The 24,362-nt window shown below is 48.9% G+C and overlaps 1 protein-coding gene across 3 annotated transcripts in view; it reads right to left on the bottom strand.

The window, feature by feature from the left end:
• Window positions 1–24,362, bottom strand: part of TLN2 (talin 2) — a 443,808-nt gene that overhangs the window by 358,753 nt on the left and 60,693 nt on the right. For all 3 annotated transcript variants that reach the window (XM_029237651.1, XM_029237653.1, XM_029237652.1), the window contains exon 2: window positions 2,170–2,259. The gene's annotated coding sequence lies outside the window, so the exon portion shown is untranslated. The remainder of the gene's footprint in view (window positions 1–2,169; window positions 2,260–24,362) is intronic.

Here is a 24,362-nt window from a genome sequence, read left to right as displayed (position 1 = left end):
ATAATCAGCAAACCACTCTTGCCACCAGCAGTAAAATCCTCTCTCTAGTCATGATCCAGGTGGTAAAAGCAAGAGGAGAAAAGGCCCTGCCCAAGGGCTGACAGACCAGGCCGGATCCTAAGCCTACTTGCTGTGTGACACCGGGCAAGTTGGTCACCCCTGACCTCAATCTTGTCCTCTGTAAAAAGGTGGCTACCTGCCTCGTGAGCCATCGGGAAGGTTAAAGGCACCGGGCCATGTGCCAAGTGCTTTGCCCAAAACCTAGTATGTCGTAAGTGCTCCATCAATGGCCACTAGAACTATTAACTAGTGGAGAATCAATCTGGCTCCTTGTAAAAACTAAACATGACTTCTGAAAGGCTTGACTGCGGCAGTACAGCAGTGCTGAGCCGCCAACACCACGCCGGCATCTCGAGAGAACACCCCAGGGGCCAATTCACCAGCTGGACTCAAGACGCCCCCTTTGGCATCAGTGCCCTAAGCCCCCCTGCCAGCCCCTCGAACCCTCGCTCTGCCTTGCTCTTTCTGTGGTCAGTTCTCCGCTTCCAATATAGTCTCACTTCTCAACAACCCACTTAAAGTGCCACATTAGCCCAGCTGAGGCAGTCTGCTCTTAAAAACAAGAAACAGCCTCAGTATTTTCAGAAATGCTGACTTCAAAATAGGCACACTGCGGAGACCTCACAGGATTCCACCTCAAGAATCTGAAAAGCATCGTATTTAAGGGAGGATTTCATTGACAACACCGCAACACACAATAACAAGGTACGAGCTCACAGACACTGGGGAGGGTAACAGGCTCCCATACTCTCTGGTCGGGCTCGTATTTCAAACCACTCAGCCTCACACGGCTGAGGGAGACGGACCCACCAGACAAACTCCCGCCGGGTCTCTGGGGGCTTTACAGGCACACACCTCAGGCAGTTCGCCAAGAGTCACACTCGAGGACAAGTCTCATGGGCATCAGGATCCTTAGACCTTACTTCTCCAAGTGTGAGCTACAAACCAGCAGCTTCGGCATCACCTGGACCTTGACAGAAGCACAGGCTCACAGGCCCCACCCAGACCTACCCCATCAGGGTCTGCAGTTTAACTAGATCCCCAGGGGCCAGTGCTTGAGAGTATTTAGAACAAAGCAGTCTACCCAGACAGGACTGGGATCATTTACTTAGGTTTTCACTTGGTCTTTTTCTTTCTTCATGGAAGTTCCATGAGAGCACAGACTGTGCCAGCCTTAGCCACCGGCACACAGTAGTTAATATTTGTTGAATGAATGAACGGATGAATGGGTGGTCTACCGAGTGACTGAAGAGGCCTATCCTGTGTTAAGTGCAAAGAAAGGTGCAAGCAAGGGCCTGAGAGAGGAAGAGACAGAACACTTGGGGGTGGGGGGAAGGAGTCTATAACGAGGTGGTCAGAGGAGGCCTCTCTAAAAGGGGTTTGCAGACTTCCCTGGTAGCCTAGTGGTTAGGATTCCGGGCTTTCACCGTGGTGGCCCAGGTTCAATCCCTGGTCGGGGAAGATCCCGCAAGCTATGTGGTGCAGCAAAAAAAATAAATAAATAATAAAAGGGGTTCGTACCAGGGGCAGTGTGAGGCTCAGGTGTGATGGATGAGGAGGCCCTGGGGAAGAGGATGTCAGCCGCAAGGATCAGCACCTGCACTTGCCACCATAAAGAGTCTCGGGGGCTTCCCTGGTGGTGCAGTGGTTGAGAGTCCGCCTGCCGATGCAGGGGACACGGGTTCATGCCCCGGTCCGGGAAGATCCCACATGCCGCGGAGCGGCTGGGCCCGTGAGCCATGGCTGCTGAGCCTGCGCGTCCGGAGCCTGTGCTCCGCAACGGGAGAGGCCACAACAGTGAGAGGCCCGCGTACCGCCAAAAAAAAAAAAGAGTCTTGGCCTGTAGGCCAGCAGGGATAGAGAATCAAGACTGGTAAGTTGGGCTCTACAAAGCAGCTCTCAGGAGGCAGATTCAGAAGGCCCCCGACCATATGACCGTTGGGGCAGAAAGGCTGTGTCTGGAGTCACAGCTGCCATCTCTAAGGCTCCTGAAGGTGGGCGTGTCAGAGGAGGTCTGCAGAGGGAGGTGGTCCATCAGCTAGACTTTGTTCCCTAGCCACTACCCCTCCAGCCCTCGGATTCCAAAGTTGAAACATGGAGATTACTCACCGTTTTCGCCAAGTCGATCCAGGAACTTGCGGGCAGCCGAACATCCAAGGGCCCGGGAGCCCAGTCCAGATGTTACCCTGCAGCAGCACGCTGGCAAAAAAAGAGACAAATGACACGAGTCAGTACAGGCGGCCACGTTAGTGGGGAAGCAACACTGTCCCAGTGTTGAATAACACCGACGGGCTTCAGATTCTAAAGAGAGCAGAAAAGGAAAACGCCACGCGGAGCCAGTGGTCTCAGAGCACTGTGCATTGACACAGATGGCAACTCTTCTGCCCACAATGTTGGGAGAAGCACCATGTCACCAGCAGCAGCTCCAGAACAGCCTCTCTGCAAATCCCCCAGTGTGGAGTCCAGACGTACGGCTGCAAAGCTCCCTTGGAGATAATCAGGCCCAACCCCTCCCTTTACAGACGAGAAAAGCCAAGACTCAGAAGAGACAGGCCTTGTCCAAAATCAGCAGCATGTGATGGCGAGTCCAGGAAGGGAATGTCAGAATCAAGCCTATAAAGAGCTTAAGTTTACCTGTAAATTACCTTCCTTCAAGAAACTCAAGTTTTAAATAAATGTTGTTCTTATTCGTTCTGGCTCTTAACAGAGAAGAGACAACTCTTAATCGTTCCCCTAGTTCTCTCTCCTTAATCCCCAAGGACTTTGAAGAGCCAAACTGAAACTCCTGGTTTTCTTCAAAGACAAAAGAAAAAGAGAGAAAGAAAAACCTCAGGACTGTTCAGATTTGAGTACAAGAAGAAAAATCTAAAAACTGTGGAGGAAAACCTCAAGACCTAAAAATTCTGAATTTATGAGATATAAACAGCACAGAACCAAAACAAAAGCACCTTCTCCATACATCAGGTTTACAGACCCAAGAGACCAGGACCCTCCAGGGAAATGCCTGGAGACCACAAGAAGTGGTACATTTCAAAGATATGGGGGGCTAAGACTTGTCATTGGTCATTTTGTTAAAATGAAATGAATGATCAAAATGCTGAGTCTTTAGAAAATGACCCTTCTGGTTATTTTTTTTTTAATGAATCATCATCTAATTATATATTTAAGCCATAATCATGTAAATAGTTACCTCTTCCCCTGGGGTTCTAGTTCCAGGTGACCCTGACAAATCAACGCAACCTTGGGCAGATCACACCTAACCTTGCACGTCTTCCATCAACTCATCCATGAAAGAGCAGAGATGAAATAAGACTCAACTCTTCAGCTAGAGAATTCTGAAATTCCCCTACATTGCTGGAACAAGCTGAAAGTACCTCCCATTAAGTCAGCTTATACAAAGCGTAATTACTCGCCTACTTTGAAGAAGTGACTGTCAGTCATGATAAATTTAAATTGCCATCTCTTAGGAAGTAACTACAAAGTTGGTGTAACAATAGTCATATTCTGTTTCCAGGGAGTTTCCTTCAGCAGTGACAAATCTGCCCCCACCCGCGCTAAATGGGTATGTGTATCTGTTTCCCCAAAGGTCCATTATTATTTATAAGGGGGAAAGTTAGGGTTTCTTTTGCATGAAGTGGAATTTAGGCAGTGAGGTCATTTGTTTTGAAACTACAGCAACCATTCCAGTTTTTTCCCCCCTTTTAGCATTTCAGTTACTCTGGGTCAAGAGTAAAAGATGCAGATTTCAGAGAAAATGCAAAGCCTGCTAGGCCACCCACAGAATGGTCAAGGATTCTGCCCTGGACAGTCCAGGGCACAACTTTCCCTTTCCAAAATCAGGCATGCTCACAGGTAAAAAGCCAGCGCAGGCTCGCACACAAGTGGACTCACACACATTTCAAGGAATTCAACGGTCCCAGGATTCATTTTAAAAAATAAACAACAAGGGCTTCCCTGGTGGCGCAGTGGTTGAGAGTCCGCCTGCCGATGCAGGGGACACGGGTTCGTGCCCCTGTCCGGGAAGATCCCACATGCCGCGGAGCGGCTGGGCCCGTGAGCCATGGCTGCTGAGCCTGCGCGTCCGGAGCCTGTGCCCCGCAACGGGAGAGGCCACAACAGTGAGAGGACCATGTACTGCCAAAAAAAAAAAATTAAAAAAATAAAAATAAATAAATAAAAAATAAACAACAAAACACAACCTACCATATTGGCCACATTTTTCCTTATTCTTACAGGGAAGGAGGGTCCATAAACCCCTCTGGAAATATGATGGACCCTCTCCCCCAGAAGAAGAACATAATAGATTCAGTTTCAGAGGGTTCAGAGTCCCCTGAAATCTCTCTGTACCTCTGGTTAAGGACCCCAGCTTAATTAATATAATAGGAGTCCCTTTTTATCTTTCTCTCTGAACTTTCTACAAGCCCTTGGTGAAGAGGGTCGTGAGTGGCAACGCCATTTACAGAGAGATACACAAGGGCAAGGACCAGCGAGAAAATTGGCTTCATGTAGCTCTTATGGTGGAGAGTATGACTCTGCAGCCAGCAATGTTAATAACTGTTCTAGAGCCCTAGGCTGCGCCTGGGAGCCTTCACCAGTTTCAACAGGGACCTTCCCAAAGCCGTGTTTGTGCTTGGTACTCAGCTTTTCAAAACGAAAACAATATCAAACATCTGCGTTGTTTAGGAACGCAAACATAGGTACCAACGCTCAGTTAAAATGAAGAATTGAGATGTTTATCACAACTCTGAGGCGAGGTGGAGCGTCTAAGACATTTAAGATATTCATAATGTTGATTTCTTAGCCTGGTTTTTGGCTTCCCAGATGTTCAAACTATTCCCATACATTTCACATATTCTTCTCTATGTATGTCACAGAGTAAAGCAATCTTCCTTACAGAGAGATTCAGGTCAGTGACAAGGACCTCCAGGACTTGTCATCTCAGACCCAGCTCAAGACAGCAGTGAAACTGTGCAGCGAGCCCAGTGCTTGTCTGAGGGTGGGGCCTGTCAGGGAATAGTTACCAGCTCTGGCCCCTGGGGCACTATCTATAAATACATCTTGTTTTTAAAAAAAAAAATGTCCACGCCCAGGGACAGCCCTGTGTTCCGGGCTGAGCCCCGATGCTGCCCGTCACTCTGGGAAAAGCTGGTGTTGTGTTTCTGCGAACTCATTGGTCTTTCCTCTTCCATGCTTGGCAGGCCTATTTCCTGGGGCACATTCTGTTACTGTGAACAATCTCAGTAAGTCTTCCTGAACTGCTAAGAAAGAAGCGAAGCCCAGACACGTGTGCAGAACTCAGAGGAACGTTTGGCCACCTCCTTCCCCAGCTGAATACAGAGGCCGGGGTGCCTTACATCTTCTCCTTCAGGTGCCTCATTACTCTACCCTCCTTGTGAGAACTCTGCTCATTCAGTGAGCGGTCAAGACATCCACTGGCCAGAAAAAGAGGTGGACAGTGTATGGAGCCATGAGCAGTGCATCTCGGTTCCTAGCCCTTCCCACACACTTACCAATACTATCTCGACCATATAAGGAAAGTATGCTCCTTGCCTAATAATTTGAGCAGGAGCATGCCATTCCAAAAAGACCCTTTTCTGAGGTAATCTTACTAGCAGACAAAGCTATCATTTTTTATTTACAACCGCCAAACATTGACACCATGACATCAAACAACGTTTTAACCCGGCTTGGGAGAGCCTGCACCCATACACTGAGCAGGACGGACTCACAGTAGCATGTGCCTAAGAAAGGAAATACTGTAGTCTCTCATCTCTTGCTATGTCTCTTCTGCTCCTCCCCTAGCTCAAGTCTGCAATTTAAAAAGTGTGTGTGTAAATATACACACGAGGACACATATGCATGCAAGCCCAACATTCTTTATAGACTCAAAACAATAGCTTACAGGGAAACTATCGCCCAGCGCTCAGGAAAAGTAAAGGCCAGCCCATTCCAGAAACACAAAGGGTTTCAGCAACTAAAATGGGAACAAAATGATCTCATGCCCCTTTCCCACTGAGCCTGTGCCTAAGTGGGATCCTTCTTAAACCTGAAGTGCTCATTCACAGAGTCACTGTTTCCACCCTAGGGGAACCCATGGGAGGATGGACGAGCCAGGAAACAGATTCCAGAGGTAGCTTTTTGATGTTTAACCCAGACAACCCGCAGACGGGGGCTCTTTAGCCAAGGAGGGGGCTGGAGCGCTCGGTGAGGCTCAAGACCTTATCCACGGGGCATTAGTTACTACGTCCAACAGCTAGTTCCTTTAAATCAAGGGCCTGGACCAGGAATGACAGTGGACCCTCCGATAACAGGCCGGCATCTCTGGGGCCCTAGAGTGGGCTTACACTTTCAGTCCTCACGATTCTCTCACACCTTGGAGAACACAAGCAGGAAAAGACCACACTCGCAGGCCTCCTGCTGCCTCCCCCCCATTATCACACCTGCTGCCCGGGGAAGGACTGGCATGCAGACTAAAGGGACGGATGAAAAGCGTGAGCGTGCTCTGGATTTACTACACACCAAGGCACTGTGCTAAGTGCTGGGAGAGGAAGAGAAGGAGGTGGTACCCTTTAAGGTCGAAAAGTTCTGCAGACGCCCCCCACCCCCAAATACACCAGAGTTGTCCTTCTGGTTCCCTTGGAGAGAGGAAAATATCAAGACATAAAGTGCTCTTAAATCAATTTTTAATTCATCCCAAGAGCCCCTACGTGCATTTTAAAACACCAAAGAATAATTCCAAGGCATCGTTAATTTATTCTATAAGCAAATACGTAACACATAAGGATTAAGGATCCCTTGAATAACTTCCACAACACAATAAGATAGCCTGTGTTCTGCTTTGAAGCGGTGCTGGGGTAAGGGTTGGGACAGAGTAAAAAAAACAACCAAAAAAACATCCCCAAACGTCTGCCATACTTAGAGACTATGCTGTTTGGAAGAAACTTGAGGTCACATGTGAAGGTAGGAACTCTTTTTGAAACCAGCCATAACCGGCATCGCCATCCACAGCTGGGTGGTCTTCTCCAGCGCACAGCCCCCAACCAGCGCCCCGTTCACAGCCCTCCTGCAGTTCCCTCTGCAGGGACCCCACCCCTGCACTTTGCATTGAGTTCCAGATCAGCTCGTCTCTGGTCTGTCTCAACCTGGAGCTCCATGAGGGCATGGGCTGCCCTCTCCTGCTGGCACCCCTAGCACCTTGCACAGGGCACCCAGTAGATTAATAGTAAGGAACCTGAGGGAAGAGGGAGAATAGACGATGTGTTAGAGAGGCCTCTTGTAGGTAACTAAGATAAACAATAATAGAGTTTGGGGAGGAGGACGGGTATGAGTGGACCGTTCCCTCTGAGTCCAGCATAACTCAGTCATTTCACATTCGAGTTTGAAAACTCAGGACTATAATAAAGACACAAGAAAAAATATTCGATAGTCTTCCCAGAGGCCCAGCCCACGTGAGCAGCCCGGCTTCCCCATCAATCAGTCTGACAGCAGCAGAGAGAACTAGACTGGAAGGCTCTCATTGTCCACTTCCTCGTACCCTCCTGCCCTGCTTGCAGAGCTGCTTTTCCACCTTTCTCCCTTCTCTGCTGCGCTTCAAGTTCTGCACTGACTCCAGGATGCGCTTCAAATCTCTTACCCTGGAAAGAGGTCCTGCACACTCAGACACCCTGACTCAGCTGCCGCCCAGAGACACCCCCAGCCCTGGAGCCACAAACCAGTCCCGAGAGTGCATCTGGTGTCTGAGATTCTCCTCACCCCAACACATCCTGTCTTCTACTCACCCACTTTGGGGTCTGTCCCCAAGCCACTCCTTCCAGGAAAGCCCAACCCCCTCGTCTGATATCAATCTACCTCCCCCCAAAACCCAATCACATGTCCCCAAGCCTCCAAGACGACCCCCGAGCCTCCCAATCAAAATTAGTCTTTCCTTCCCTGTACATGCCAGAGGATGTTGTCCTGCTGTGAGACACCTCATTACCAGAGGGTTAGCTTCTGTGTACCTTTCACACTCCCTAGACCGAGTTCCTGGCAAGCGAGAATGCTAGGTAGGGAACAAAGATAAAGATGGTGCCAACAGTGAAGACTCCTGGCAAACAGTCAAGACTTGGATATCTGTGAAATGCCTATGCCTTAGTGTTAAGGATTCTTGTGGGTTTCAGGATGCCAATTCTAGAATCAAACCAAGCACACAAATAGACTGAAAGAGGATCTTGGGGGTTGTCTGGGCATACTCCAGTAACTCAACTACTCAATCACATTAGGCCATAAGTTTAGGTTCTATTTCCCAAGGGCCAAACAACTAGACTTCCTCAGCAAACTCAAGTGTTCGTTCCTCTGGGACCTACCAAAAAAGCCTGCCACTTCAAAAGGCACAGGCCCACTGTTCTTTACAAAGGACACATCTTCTCGATAAGTAGCATTATTAAAGGAACTGAATTTATAAACTCACTCTCAAGGCATAGATTTCTTTTGAGACAGATCAACCCACACACTTTTTCTTCTGATTCACTGAATGTGTTATGTGGGTCTAGAATTCAGACAGTTCCCTAGGTCAGAAAATCCATTTGCTTGTGAACAGATAGAAATGGCAATGTTCTTTTTTTTTTTTAATTTATTTTTGGCTGCATTGGGTCTTCGTTGCTGCGCACGGGCTTTCTCTAGTTGCAGCGAGCAGGGGCTACTCTTCGTTGTGGTGCACGGGCTTCTCATCGCGGTGGCTTCTCTTGCTGCAGAGCACGGGCTTCTAGGCGTGCGGGCTTCAGTAGTTGTGGCTCACTGGCTTAGTTGCTCCGCAGCATGTGGGATCTTCCCGGACCAGGGCTCGAACTCATGTCCCCTGCATTGGCAGGCGGATTCTTAACCACTGCACCACCAGGGAAGTCCCAATGGCAATGTTCATAATGCTGGTCTCAGATGAGACGTCTGCTTACGTGCTCCAAATAAAGGAAGCAGTATTTGACCCAGGTGAGAAGCCTCTGGAATCTTTTCCCCACCTAACACAAATGTTTCTCATTTGGTCCAAGCCGTGTTTCAATTACATGCCAAGAAAAGACAAAGAAAAACCCACTACCACCCACTCCTGCTTTCATGAAAACATTACAAATTAATCCTTATTACGTCATATAGTAAAGTGGCCTCGCATAAGGTAATGTTGACAAAGGGTTACAGGAGCCAAAGCTTTTCTCAAGAACTGCTTTGTTCATAGGTGTTCTCCTGCTTGTCTGCCCTGCAGTGGCCTTTTTCCTTTCCAGAAAACAGACAGCATGGGGACGTGGGTCCCGTCTGAAGCCTTTGACGTTCATTTTTAAAGGACTGTCATGAACATCAACACAAAAGAATAACTCCTGTGTAACATTAAATAATTTCAGCAACAAAAGTTGAATGAACTGAGTGACCTAACAGTCCAACTTAACCCAGCTAAGTCAATCCCAGCTGTGAGAGGGGAGGTCAGTAGTTTTAATTTCTACCTAGAACCCACAGGCCAACTCCCTTGTCACCATTCAGGTAGAGGCATTTCAAAGAAATTCAAACAGCACGCTATCTTCTCTGGCATATTTCTTAGATTAATTAAACCCTTAAGTGTTAAACTCTGAGGGTCCCACAACAGCACCAGACCCATCCTTTTCACAGTTTGGGTTACAGGCTCACACTCCAGAATGGAAGCCAAAGCTTTCCCATTTAAAGCAAAAAAGGAAGGAAGGAAAATGTGAAGTACCTGAATTCTTAAAGGCTAGACCACCTTTATTATTATTGTCTTTTCTTCCCAAGGACCTCTCTGGTGATTAGTATGAACTTACCCAAGATTCTACACCAAAGTTCTATCTTTTTTATTCCAACCAGAAATTTTAGATGTAGAAGGAACCATGGAGATTCCTGGGCCCATGGCTTATCAAACTCTCCTGGCAGAATTCCACCAGACAGAGGAGGGTGGGCCACCAACACTGGGAAGCCATTCCCAGCAAGCATGAGATTGTGTCCATTTCGTTCAAGTTCTATATCCTAGCTTCGATGCTTACCATACAGATTTTCCACTTATTCGGTATGTGCATGCGAAGATACCTCGTCTTCCAAATTCCCGAGTAAAATTAAGGCTCCAGTAAGAGTCTTAGGTTTATCCTGGGGTTTCATAGAGCCAGGCTAAGTTCACCACCCTGCACTTCCCAGTGGCCCAGGAAGCACGAATCGTGGCTCTGCCCTTCCTCTTGCAGATGAGGGGGAAACTGCTGCCCGAATATCTGAGGACCTGATGAAGAGAGTCTGGGCAGCCCCAAGTACAGATCCCAGGTCTCCAGCCTCTCGGTCTGGGGCTCTTCATCCCTTTGCGTCCAACGATTCATAGCCACCCAAAGCCGATCCTTAACTCGTAAGGTCATGGTCCACCGTAAAATCTGCCCATACATCTGCTCTGTATTCAGGCAGGTTTAATTAAGTTGGTGAGTGTTCTCTTCTGAGCTTACCCCAAGGTTCACAAAATGGAAGCCTGATTTTTCATGGGTTTCAGATTGTGAAAACCTCCTTGGCCTTTGGCATACTTTGACTTCTCGCCCACTCATAGGACATGTTGTCCCCATTGACACCCATTGGCTAAAATTAAAAGTACAAGCTGCTTAGTGAAGACAAGTCATTGGCGTTCAAAATCTAAAACGAGGGCTTCTCTGGTGGCGCGGTGGTTAAGAATCCCCCTGCCAATGCAGGGGACACGGGTTCGAGCCCTGGTCCAGGAAGATCCCACATGCTGCGGAGCAGTGAAGCCCCTGCGCCACAACTACTGAGCTACTGAGCCTGCGCTCTACAGCCCGCGAGCCACAACTACTGAGCCCCCGTGCCACAACTACTGAAGCCTGTGCGCCTAGAGCCCGTGCTCCACAACAAGAGAAGCCACCACAATGAGAAGCCTGCGCACTACAACAAAGAGTAGCCCCCGTTCACCACAACCAGAGAAAAGCCCGCCCACAGCAACAAAGACGCAACGCAGCCAAAAATAAATTAAAATAAATTTTTAAAAAAATTTACAATGAAAACCAGATCAAATCTACTCAAGGGAAAAGTGTCATCCCAAACACAATGCAGTTCATTTCAGAACCATGCTGACCTCTTTCCTGTAAATGGCCTTGGAGCCAGTGTTATCTACTGTCAGAGCTGGAGAAAACACTTTAGCTGTGTATTTCACATTTCAAAGCAAAAGGGGAAAGGGGCCATGGCAACATGAAAGTTGTATCTATGAATTTCCAGGAGCATCATATACATCTAAAGCAATGGTTCTCCACAGGGAGCGATTTTACCCCCTCAGGGGGACATCTGGGGGTATCTGGTGACACTTTTGGCTGTCACAATTTAAGCGGGAGGGGGTGGTGCTACTACTCTCTAGTGGGTAGAGGCCAGGGATGGGACTAAAAACCCTATAATGCACAGGACAGCCCCCACACAAAGAATCACCCAACCAAACTGTGAACGGTGCCGAGGTTGAGCACACGTACCTAAAATACAGAAGAATACTAGGGCGAAGTCATGAGTCCTGCTTCTTCCCCAGTGGGCTGCTTGGTCTGGACATAGCACCTGAATTTCTGGGTTTCTGGCTCATTGTCACTAAACAAAGAGGTTGGCCTGTTTCAGAGACTTTGCAACCTCAACACTGGACTCAGGAGCCTTCCAGCATGGCAGCTCGCCAAGCCCACAGCTACTGTCTCTCACCCTAACACGCCTGATCAGGGGTATTTCCCACCAGGCTTCTCTCAGGCCCGTGCACCACAACTACTGAGCCTGTGCTCTAGAACCCGTGAGCCACAACTACTGAGCCCACGCACCACAACTACTGAAGCCCGCGCACCTAGACCCCGTGCTCTGCAACAAGAGAAGCCACCTTAATGAGAAGCCCGCGCACCACAACGAAGAGTAGCCTCCGTTCACCGCAACTAGAGAAAGCCCACATGCAGCAACAAAGACCCAACGCAGCCATAAATAAATTTAAAAATTAAAAAAAATGTTTTTAAATAAATAAAACCATTCTACGCAGTCAGTAAACTAAGGACAGACATGTAAGCTTCATTTTGAGTTTTATATTCTGCTTTGCAAAAATGCCTAAGCACAAAAGGGGAGAAAAAAGTTTTATCATAAAATTAAAAGCATGGCTGCAACTGCATTCAATGATTTAAAAGGTTTTTTTGCATTTTCATAATACTTAGCAACCATCAACCAGCCCACCACCCCAGCTTAAGGGGCAGACTCAGTATTAAGTCATTGTTTTGTGAAGAGAGAAAACATGTGACCACCTTCCTATTCCCAAGACCATCTCTAGTGGCTCCAGCTGTATACACAACTCCCATGAAAGAGACCAGCTTAGCCAAGAGGCTGAGCCCCTCCATTCACAATCCAATGGTATCTAAAACCACTAGAACACAGGGGTTGTTTTACAAGTAAAATTCTCACTTTCGGGAAAACAAATATAACTTGTCTGACTGAGGGGAGAGGATTAACATCTTAAACTGCCTCCATGAGCTCATCATCTCTCTCTCTCTCTCTCTCAAAGAGGGCAAAAGAGTGAGCCACTTGTCCAATCATGCTCCTTAGAAATTCCTTTGTGCTCAAAGCCAAGGATTCTCCAGATCCCAAGCTGGGACACAGTAGCTGGATTAATGGGAAAAGTGGGAGAAGACACCCAGAAGAGAAAAGAGGAGACATGGAACTTCTAAGACTAAAAAGCAATAGCACACACCCGGGCTAAAAAGCTGAAGGGTTTTGACACATTTCATTTGCCTCAAAAAACCAACAAACCAACACTCACCACAAGTTTCCCAGTACATCTATCACCCATAAAACAAACGAGAAGAAATCCAAATATCATTTAAGAGGAAAAACAAAAACTAGTGAAAACTCTACAGATGGCAACAGAGGGTTAATGTCTCGGGGCAAGGCTTCCCCTCAGCAAGTACAAATCCAAAACCATAATAAAGATGCTGAAGGATTTAGTCATGAGCCCTCCCCTCGGCCACCAGAAGGAATGGCAAAAATGCAGAGTAAGCGCTAGAAGCCAGAACATTTCATCTTCTTTCTAACTGTGCAAAGAATTTGCATTTAAAATGAGCATTTCATCAGAGCTTCCAAGAATGCTTGATATTTGGCTGCTAAGAAGAATACAAGTGGTCCTCCAAAACACCAAATTTCTAATTATTTAATTGCAAATAAAGTATCTGGGTTCCCAGGTAGAGTAAAGAACACTTGAAGCTAATTACATCTTCCAAGCCAGGTGTAACTTAAAATACAGTCAAATACAGACAACTCTTAAAATATAGTCAAATATAGACAACTCTTAAAATACAGTCAAATCACATTACCAAAAAAGTAACAAGGATAAAAAGTACCTTCCGGGACTTCCCTGGTGGCGCAGTTGTTGGGAATCTGCCTGCTAATGCAGGGGACACGGGTTTGAGCCCTGGTCTGGGAGGATCCCACATGCCGCGGAGCAACTGGGCAACTACTGAGCCTGCGCATCTGGAGCCTGTGCTCCACAACAAGAGAGTCCGCAACAGTGAGAGGCCCGTGCACCGCGATGAAGAGTGGCCCCTGCTCGCCACAACTAGAGAAAGCCCTCGCACAGAAACAAAGACCCAACACAGCCAAAAATAAATTAATTAATAAACTCCTACCCCCAACATCTTCTTAAAAAAAAAAAAAAAAGTACCTTCCTGGTGACTAAACTCCCCATGAATCAAACCTTACTTTCTATATATTTTCACATTTACAAGGAAAGTAGTATCAAAGAAACAAAGGTTTGTATGAAAACTAAAGAAAAAACCATTAGGAAAGTGGAAGGCATTTTTCCTTGAGCAACTAAGTATTGAACGCCCACAGTGAGAAGGATCTGGTGCTGGAGGAGGATGGAGGCAGCGGGGCCCAGTGGCAGGGAAAACCCATGAGAGCCCCCCACCCCCCCAGCCAGGAGGGGGACCGCTATTACTCACAGGACCTGTAAATTGATAACCCTGGTTCTCAGCATCCATATCCAAAACACACAACTGAAATTTGATTTTTTTTTTTTTTAAAGAAAGGAAGGATGGAAGGGACAGATCCGGGGGGGGAGCACCAGAGAGCACCTCACAATTCCTCCGCCACCAGAGGAGGGGGTCAGAAAAAGGGGATGTCAGTGGGTGGCTTTAGCCTCCTTCCATAAGAAGGACAGTTTTAAGTAGTTTATTAAATGCAGAAGGGGCGCTTTTATCTTCTTTACTCAGTAACAATATTGGAGGGTGGAAAGAAACACTAGAAAAATATTAATACAAGCTCAAAAAAGGGTTACCAGAGCCGTGGGGCTGGGGGGAAGGCAAGAGCACCCCTGGTTCTGAAAGGGAACAAATACTCCAATGAACCACGGGGCTCTTGTGGTCGCAGCCATCAGCCGAACTGAACAACACACAAAGGGAATTCTTGGGAGTCTGAAGCTGTTGCGCATCTCCTCCCACAATCTCCTCCTTGTGTGGGGGGCTGCTCTGCGGTCAGGATAGCTTTTCACCAGAGCTAGATTTCTTAACAAAGGCATTTTAATTAAAGATGAGACACAAGGCAATGCAACAGGGAAAGAGCAATCAGCAGGGGAGGCTGTCCAGCCTGCAGCCTCCATGTGGTCCCCATTCCCACCAGGGCCTCGTACCAAGCTGGCTTCATATTTGATCATCCTGGACCTGGACAGGAGGCCTTGCACCAGCTGGCGAGAGCCACACCCACAGCTCAGGGCCATTTCCTGCGGCTGGCTCTCTCATTATTCACCCTACTGCAGTACCCCACTCTTCTCCCAAAAACAGAGAGAAGTCCCCTGTGGCTAAGCAGACTTCCCCAGCATCCCCGACACGTGATACCTCTATCATCCATGCCTGGCAAACTCCCAGGCTGGGAATCTGGACCATGAGGGTCCAGGAAGATGAGTCACTGGCTCAACACCAGGAACCCAACAGGTAGTGCTGGTTTCCAAAACAGACGGCCCTAACAACTCATGGAGTAACCAGCCAACTCCATGGCTTCCCTTAACTGGACTGCCCACGGGCCTTTCAGACTGAGGCCAAGGGCCAGCTGTGGACAGGTGATGCAGGCCACCCATCCCTCTCCTGGGGGCTTCTGTGAAACCAAAAACCCAACCCTCCTCCTACAAAGAGTGTCCCAGGCCATTACCTCATCAGCTTGGATACGGTCTAGCTAACATTTGGACTTCTCTGTGCTAACCAGGCCATTCTTGAGCCAGCAGTAATCTCCTTCGGAGCTTTTGCTTGTGTTCTTCCCTCTGCCTGGAGGATCCTGGCCCAGGTGGCTCACCTGGCTGGCAAACTTTCATCCCTCAAGCCTTAGCTTAAATGTCACCTCTCCAGAGACTCATCCAAAATAACTACCTCCCACCCCTCGGCTCTCCCTCTTGCCCCCAGCCGTCGGTCCAGGACTGGTGCAGAGCTTGGCCCACAGTGGACTCCCAGGCACAATTTACTCCATGATTGAACGCCCTGGGAAACGTAAATCAAAACCACATCTGAACTCTCACTCCTCAGAAGAAATCCATCCGTGTCAAAATGCACGTACAAGAATATTCACATCGGCTTGTTTGTAAGAGCCAGAATCTCGAAACTACCGAAACGTCCGTGAAAAGAAGGATAGACGCTATGAATAATAGGAATAAATACTAGACAACACTGGGAATGATAGGCCTGCAACTCACATGACAGCGTGGAAGCATCTCACAACCATCGCGCTGAACAAGAGCAACCAGAAACCAAGGACACACTTGCAGATTCCGTTTATAGAAAGTTCAAAGACAGGAAAAGTCAAGTCGGCATAGTGACCACAAGGAGGAGGTGAAGTCACCGTCAGGGGCACCTGGGATTCTGGCTCCATTCTTTCCAGATCTGGATGCAGGTTACACAGGTGTGCTCAGTTTATGAAAATTCATCAAGTTGTACATTTATGATTTGTGTACTTCTCTGTTCTATTTCAACGAAACTTCATCAAGATAACATCTGAAATAAACATGGGATTTTTTTCTTAAAAGAGCCAACTAAAGACTGTTCTGTCACAAGGCCCAGCATCCTATACCCAGCCTTTCTCAGACGGGGTGCTATGGGCATGCAACACCAGCCCCCCTCTACACACACCTGGCACGTTGTCCAGGTGCCGTGTGAATGCATCTAAGCCTTCCTGAGGCTCAGACACACTGCTACCTGCTACAATATTCTCCCTCCTTGTAGTTCCAGAAATGCAAGACTGGCTCCTAAAATTAGTGACTTTAGATGGAAACAGGTGACAGGAATCACCGCCTGCACAGACTGAATTTTTTTTTTTTTTTTTTTTTTTTTGGCTGCATTGGGTCCTCATTGCTGCGCTCGGATTTCTCCCTAGTTGTGGTGGGTGGGGACTACTCTTTGCTATGATGCACAGGCTTCTCATTGCAGTGGCTTCTCTTGTTGCGGAGCACAGGCCCTAGAGCACGTGGGCTTCAGTAGTTGTGGCTCGCAGGCTCCAGAGCGCAGGCTCAAGTAGTCGTGGTGCCACAGGCTTAGTTGCTCCATGGCATGTGGGATCTTCCCAGACCAGGGATTGAACCTGTGTCCCCTGCACTGGCAGGCGGATTCTTAACCACTGCACCACCAGGGAAGTCACAGACTATGTTTGTGTCCCTCCCCAAAATCCATATGTTCTCATCCTAACCCCCAGTGTGACGGTATCAGGAGGTAGGGCATTTGGGAGGTGGTTAGGTCATGAAGATGGAGCCCTTGTGAATGGGATTAGCGCCCTTATAAAAGGGGCCCCAGAGAGCTCCCTAGCTCCTTCTACCATATGAGGACTCAGCAAGAAGACAGCCATCTATCTATGAACCAAGAAGCGGCTCTCACCGGACACTCAATCTGTTGGCGCCTTGATCTTAGACTGCCCAGCCTCCAGAACAGTGACACAAATTTCTGTTGTTTATAAGCCACCCAGTCTGTGGTATTGTTAGAGCAGCCCAAATGGACTAAGACACATTCCCCGACAGTTACAGCATGTGGGCAGGCACGTGAGGCCACAGCTCTGCTCAAAACCCAATGACCTGAGGCCCTGGGTCACACCAGAAGAACAAACATGGGTCACCTGCTGTCTTTCTAGTAATTTCCTATTTTTAAAGTGTTTCATGAAAATTGATCGTTCGAGGGAAACTCCCCTCAGGCAGGAAAAAAACGCCAATGAGTAACAAAGCAGTCGCCTCCTGGCTCAGTCCAAAGCTTAGGAGGGAAACAGCTAAATGGACCCAGGCCAACTATGGTCAGGAGGACACACGGCTAGGACAGGATCAGAGGGAGGAGAAGAGAGAACTGAGCCCACCCGGGACATCTACTGAGATTCAACCCACACTCAGTGACAGGTCTCCATATTCAAGGGCCCAAACCACAAATATTAGTCGGATCGTGATCCTCCTGCCAACCTGCAAAACAGTTCACACTCTACTTGTCCGGCATATGTGTGCACATTCACCCATACACATCCACACATGCGCGCACACACCCCCGCCTGAACTCGAATAAACTTCCCTCTGCCAAAACTTAATCTCACAAGATATTCCAGGCTTGAGGAATAGTGTACAGGTATACAGTTACTGATTTATAAAATACTTCCCCTTTTTGAATGAAGTACATTCCTATTTGTCATCCTATCTGTGTGTCTGCCCTGGAAAGGTAGAAAGAACTGATCAATTGATCTCCATTTTAACTTTTTTTTTTTTTTTTTTAAACCAGACCCACTGGTTTCCAAACGTAGCACCTGTGCCATGTGAACGAGCTGACCCCCTGGGATGGGGGTTTCACTACCACGGCCCCCGCCCAGGTCCACTTGTCACTAGGAAATTGAAGTGGGTGAGGGGGGCAGTAAGAAACCGCCTGGCTGAGTAGGTCCAGGCATGAGACAGGACCCCTTGACCCTGCATCAAACTCACCTTTCTTCATCGTGTGGAACCCCTCCCTGACCTGGAGGTTTGTGAGACGCTCCAGGAATGTATAGACGACCCAGGACCAGCCAGACACGGCTCTTTATTGACAATGAATCTGTGTGCCATTTCTCATTAGGCCCAGCTCAGGAGAAATCAGAATCACAGAAGGACCCAGGGCCCCAAGGTGACAGGGACTGCAAACTTGCCAGTTCTAATTCCCATCTTAAGAAATGAGGGGAGGCGCGGAAAGAAAGGGGAAGGAGACCCGGGCACAAGAGCAAGCTTTGTCCCCCATCGCCATCCCCACGGGAGCCCTCGCCCAGCGGTGATGCCAGCAGAGTCACAACAGAGCTGGTCCGGGAGCTGTCGGGAATAAAGACCCCATTGTTGCCTCCTGTGAGGTTTCCAAAGCCCGAGAAACAGAAGCTAAGGCCGGACAACTGCCGGGGAGGAGCGGCGGGTCTGACCTGTATCATCACCATCATCTGAGGAAACATGTTACCAGTCGTCTGGCAAACCTACCTCCCCACGACGGCTCTTTACACCAGGACAGGTAGCCCAAGTCATGACAGGCCACGTGAAAGCACAGAACAACAGGGACTCCGTCCTGGGTGGATAGAGCAGGAGGTGACAAATGAGAGACGGGCTAAAGGCGAGCAGAGAAGGGGGCCCAGTGGGACTTGGCCACCCTCCCTGCAACCCACCCAGGGCTCCTCCACCTGGTAACTGGCCCCCACAAAAGGTGCAGTCAAGCATTTACCTTTGCCTGTTCCCACACACCTTCCCTTTGTCGAGTCCCTCAAGCTTGTTCTGGCCTTACCAGCTAGAGATGGCAAAAGGGCCAACACACACCAGCCAGCTTCCTGCCCCTCCAGATCCCCTAACCCTCAGTCCAGCGGGATCCCTCCCTGGGCAGGGCCAACTCTCCCAAGGAAGCGGGTCGTTTGGAAAGGCTAGTCTACCAGTAAGGCTGGACCTCCAGGTAAGATGGGGCCCAGCTCCCCTGCACAGTGATCCACCCCTGCCTTAAAGAATTTGCAGCTCAAAAGTCCCCTGGAGGGGCTTCCCTGGTGGTGCAGTGGTTGAGAGTCCGCCTGCCGATACAGGGGACACGGGTTCGTGCCGCGGTCCGGGAAGATCCCACATGCCGCGGAGCGGCTGGGCCCGTGAGCCATGGCCGCTGAGCCAGCGCGTCCGGAGCCTGTGCTCTGCAACGGGAGAGGCCACAACAGTGAGAGGCCCACGTACCGCAAAAAAAAAAAAAGTCCCCTGGAAACCCCACCGTGATCCCCCCCTTTACTAAGGGTAGGCAGCGCATGGGCAACCTAAGCAGCCTGTCAAACACTCACAGGTTTTAAAACTGAGTTCGTAAGCACGATGTCCTATTGTCAAATCCTGTCCTGCCTGAACCCCCATCCCATAGCCTAATGCTAGGAGGCCAAGGATGCCTTTCTTTCCTGCCAGAGGGCAGCAGAAGGGGACAGAGCTAGGGAGAACCTGGGCAGTGAGACCCTGTTCCAGACAGTAAGTACCCTGGGGCAATGCCAAGCCCCAGGAACAGAAATGGCCATACGTGTCTGTACTTCCAGTCTCCCAGGGAGATCAGAGCCTCTGAAAACATGCTATGTGATAAACCCTCGTACCCATCCCCAACCACTGGGAATCTAAAATTAGCCTGAAAAAGCATGCACTCAGCACCACCACCCCCCAGCCACTGCACCTGATAAGTGTTGCTACCCCCACCTCTAGCAATGACTTGTCTCGGGGAGTGCTATAAATACCACCTAAGCCGACCTGATGTGAATTATGAATACCAGGAATAGTTTCAGGGTTTCCAGGCACTGGCTGTGTGACAGGGGTGTCAGATTCAAAGTCGCCTGTGCGAGACGCAGACCCAGAGGACACACAAGACCCTGCCTTCTAAACCACGGGGAGGATCCCCCCACAGCAGAGCCACTGCCGCCACCACCACTCTAGAAATCTGACGAGATGCTCTTCACCTCTTGTCAAATGGCTCAGAAGTATGAGACTCGGGGACATAAATAGTTTGAAGTTATAGATAAAGACAAGTCAGGTTTCAGCCTTCTTACATATTTAAATCTCACTCAGAGCCTTTAAGAAATGAAGCCCTTGTAAACAAAAGACTGGAGGGGAAGCAGGTATTGACCGGATGACCCTAGGTGGTTACTGTCTCCCTGCACCTGGCATCCAGAGGATGCTTAGTACATGTCTGTGGAATGACCTTCAGTTTGGGGGCTTTCAGGGGTTCACAATTGCAGAATCCTACCCCCCCAGGAGCTGGGCTGGCTGCACTGGCACAGATAAGGGAGCTTGCCAAAGAGCAGAAAGCCAGCCAGGACACTGGATTGGGTGAGAGATCAAACCCTCGGCACGGGGAGCAGGTCGGGGGAAGGGACTGAGCTGGGAGGATAGAAGCCCAGGGATGGAGATACACATACACATAGGAAACAGGAGTGATGGCCCAGAAGGAAAAGGTGGTGTCCAGAGAGGAAAGAGAGAGAGGGTGTTAAGACAGAAGGAGAATAAACAACAAAATGTGAAGGGTGGCACAGGATGTGAGAATTGGTCCCCAAAGGGTTGGCGGAGGTCTTGCAGAACGGTGTTCTGCTCAGTGGTAGCTGCGGAAGTTGAGGAGCAGGGGCAAGAGGTATAGATTATTCTTTTCTAAAGTTTTCCAACTGACATCTAACTTGACACTATGCTAATGGTGAAAAGAAAAATAATCACACCCCATCAGTTTACAGCTCCAGCCTTTTTTTTTTTTTTTTTGCAGTACGCGGGCCTCTCACTGTTGTGGCCTCTCCCGTTGCGGAGCACAGGCTCCGGACGCGCAGGCCCAGCGGCCATGGCTCACGGGCCCAGCCGCCCCGCGGCATGTGGGATCTTCCCGGACCGGGGCACGAACCCGTGTCCCCTGCATCGGCAGGCGGACTCTCAACCACTGCGTCACCAGGGAAGCCCAGCTCCAGCCTTTTAACAACCTTTGTGCTATCCCTTAGTTCCTTCCATCCCTCCCATCCAGGAGGCCCTCCCATCTGCTTTCCAACACCTTCTAGAACTTCCAAGGCTCAGCTGAGGCTGCACCCCCAGGAACCCTTCTAAGCTCCCCCAACCCCCCATCGCTTCCACTCCCTGTTGGGTACCACTCTCCTGATCTACAAATGGCAGTGACTGTGTGTCCCTCTCTCATCACAAACTCCTGAAGGCAGAGTCAAGGTCTCACTGCTTCCATATTTCTCTCAGCAGGTGCCATAATCCTTTGCCCATGAGAGACCCTCCAAAAAGAATAGTAAATAAGACTGTTTTCTTTAAAACCAGTTCTTTTTCTCCCTCCTTCGATCGATTCTTTGTGCTTAATAACAGACATAACTGCTCACACACCGTTCTGATGTCAAATATTTCCCCAGCATGTTTGATTCTGTCAGCCCCTCTGGAAGAACAGAAGCGGGCAGTGAATCTAAGGGGGGCGTGGGGGGTGGAAGGAGAGAAGACAAGATGCTAGAGTTTCTCTCTTCTCTTTCCCAAGCCCCCCACCCCATCCCACATGGTCAGAGGAAGCCAGGGCCTTGGGAAGAATGCTCTGGAAGCATCTCTTCAAACCTTTATCCCAAGGAGTTCAGTCCTTACTAGGCTACCCCGGGTCATTCTTTCTCTGAAGCGCTGAAATAAAGGAAGCCAGGCTTCCAGAGTCTGAGCTAAACTAAAGACCTGGACTTAAATGCTCAGAACAAAACCCCTTTCCTGCCCAAGCCCTGCCCTCCCAGTCAAGATGAGGTCCCACGGAAGCGAGCCAGGAGGAGCCAGTGGGCCAGATACAGCACCCAGCATTTGAAGCACTTGCCCTGAGCTGCCAGGGGCCCCAACCCTAACCACCAAACCTAAAAATGATCCCACACCCCATGAAGGTATCCCCACCTGGGGTCCCCAAGTTCCCACCCAGGCTCCTGGCCAGAGAACCAGCAGCCCTGCAGGAGACAAGCACCCCCTCCAGGTGCCACTATAACCCCAGGTAACCACACTCCTCCAATAAGCCTAGAAGCTGCAAGTACAGCACATGAAAAAAACGTCAACACAGGACTTCCCTGGTGGCACAGTGGTTAAGAATCCGCCTGCCAGTGCAGGGGACACGGGTTCGAGCCCTGGTCCGGGAAGATCCCACATGCCACGGAACAACTAAGCCCATGCACCAAACTACTGAGCCTACGCTCTACAGCCTGTGAGCCACAACTACTGAGCCCACGTGCCACAACTACTGAAGCCCGCGCACCTAGAGCCCGTGCTCTGCAACAAGACAAGCCACTGCAATGAGAAACCTGCGCACTGCAACGAAGAGTAGCCCTCACTCGCCAAAACGAGAGAAAACCCATGCACAGCAACGAAGACCCAACACAGCCAAAAATAAATAAATAAAATAAAACATTTAAAAGTAGAAGCATTTAAAAAAAGAAAATGTCAAGGCCTGGTCTCCCCCATGTGTGAGGGCAGCAGTTGAAGCCCACTCTTGGGATCCCGGAGGCCTCCCTTGGGCACCAACATTTGCTTGAGGACTGCTCTATAAACTGACATCAGTGGAAAGGAAACATCCGGACTACAATCACAGTAGAGTCATCGACTATGGCGTAGCCCCTCAGGAAATAAAAAGGCGAAAATGAGCCACAAATTACTAGGGTTTCGAAACCCCAAAATAAAGCGCATATGCCTTTGCCGTGAACAAAGTTATCACGTACCCCATGTCCTGGAAGTCTCAGGAGGCCTCTTCAGCAGGCAGCGCCCTCAGCTCACCCATCAGGCCTGTGATCACACCTGTGGGAGGGCCTGGCCCCGTGGAGAATAGCACCAAACACTGATTTTCTCCACCTACCCACCAGCAGCTCAGGACGGGCTGTTTGTAGACCCTGAAAACTATTATTTTCTGTCCGCCAAAATGCCAGCGAGAAAGCAAACCAGCCCCAGGAATCTAAATCCCAGAGAGAGGGGATAAGTGCAAACAGCCACACAGAAAACACGGAGAAAGAAGGATTCAGTGCCAGCCTGACTTAGAGCAGTCAGCATCAGTGGCATTTTTGTTGAATTCTTACATAGAAGGCCGACTCCAAGTACCGCCAAAGAGAAGCAACCTGAGGACAGTTGACTGTTAGACAGGAAGGGACAAGAGGGGAACCTAGAGTCAAGTTTCCATTTTTCACACTATATAAAACCACCTCTCCACAGCTGGCTCCATCCGTCAGCAAGGGAAACCACAGCCCAGGACAGGCACGCAGCAGGCCCTGGAGAATCCCTCAGACACACTCTCCCTGGATCCCTGCAAACTGTCAGGTATCCTAATACCTGTACAGGAATAATAAACAACACAGATAAGAGCCCCTACTTTTGGCACCTGCCATGCAGAGGTCGTATTTTGATCAGCAACAGGTACTTTCTGCCTCTTTACCTACAGACAGAATAGACAGCAGCCTATGCTATTACTATAAAAATCCTACTTTGAGGATTCAAGTTTCTAATATTCTATCAAAAGTAAGTTGCCAATGCCAAATCACCTCTGCCCTCCCATCAAATCGGCCCATCTCCTGAGATCTTCCTACCCAACTATCTGGCCTTTTACCCAAGAACCACTTTATGTTCACCGCTGGGTTGCCCAGATTTGGCTAACAAAAATACAGGATACTTGGTTAAATGTGAATTGCAAGGAAACCACAAATAATTCCTTAATACAAGTATGTCCCGTGCAACATTCATGACAGACTACTAATAAAATTATTCACTGTTTATCTGAGACAGAAATTCAACTTGGCAGCCTGTATTATACCTGGCAACCCTAGTTCAACATTCTAGAGAAAACGCTGAAGCCTGAGAACAGCTGGAAGCAAACTTTGAGAGCCCCCAGCTGTCGGCTCATTCCACGCAGAGGATTAGCTGAAGCGGTACACTGGCCTTGCCACTCTGGACAACAAGGAAAAGCCGGGGGGTACGGGCGGGGAGACAGTCTCTACAGGAGAAACAAATCAAGACCATTCTCCTCTACTGACAGGACTTACTGAAAGTATCAACATAGAAAAATGGGAGCTTAAAACACACAAGCCAGACACAAAACGACAAACATTTTATAATTGTACTTATGAGGTACATAGATCCGTAGAGACAGGAAGTAGAATGGTGGTTGCCAGGGGCTAAGGGGAGGGGCGGAGAAGGAGTTACTGTTTAATGGGTACGGAGTTCCAGTTTGATGAAAAAGTTCTGGAGATGGATAGCGGTGATGGTTGTGTGACTACGTGAACGTACTTGCTGCCGCTGAACTGTACATTTAAATGTTACGTATATTTTACAACTTTTTTTTTTTTTTTTTTTTTTTTTT

This window comes from Monodon monoceros, unplaced genomic scaffold (genome assembly GCF_005190385.1).
Source record: "Monodon monoceros isolate NGI ecotype Baffin Bay Population unplaced genomic scaffold, NGI_Narwhal_1 Super_Scaffold_21, whole genome shotgun sequence".
NCBI classification, from domain to species: domain Eukaryota; kingdom Metazoa; phylum Chordata; class Mammalia; order Artiodactyla; family Monodontidae; genus Monodon; species Monodon monoceros.
The sequence above is the reverse complement of the archived record's forward strand: the minus strand, read 5'-3'. Positions and strand labels throughout refer to the sequence as shown.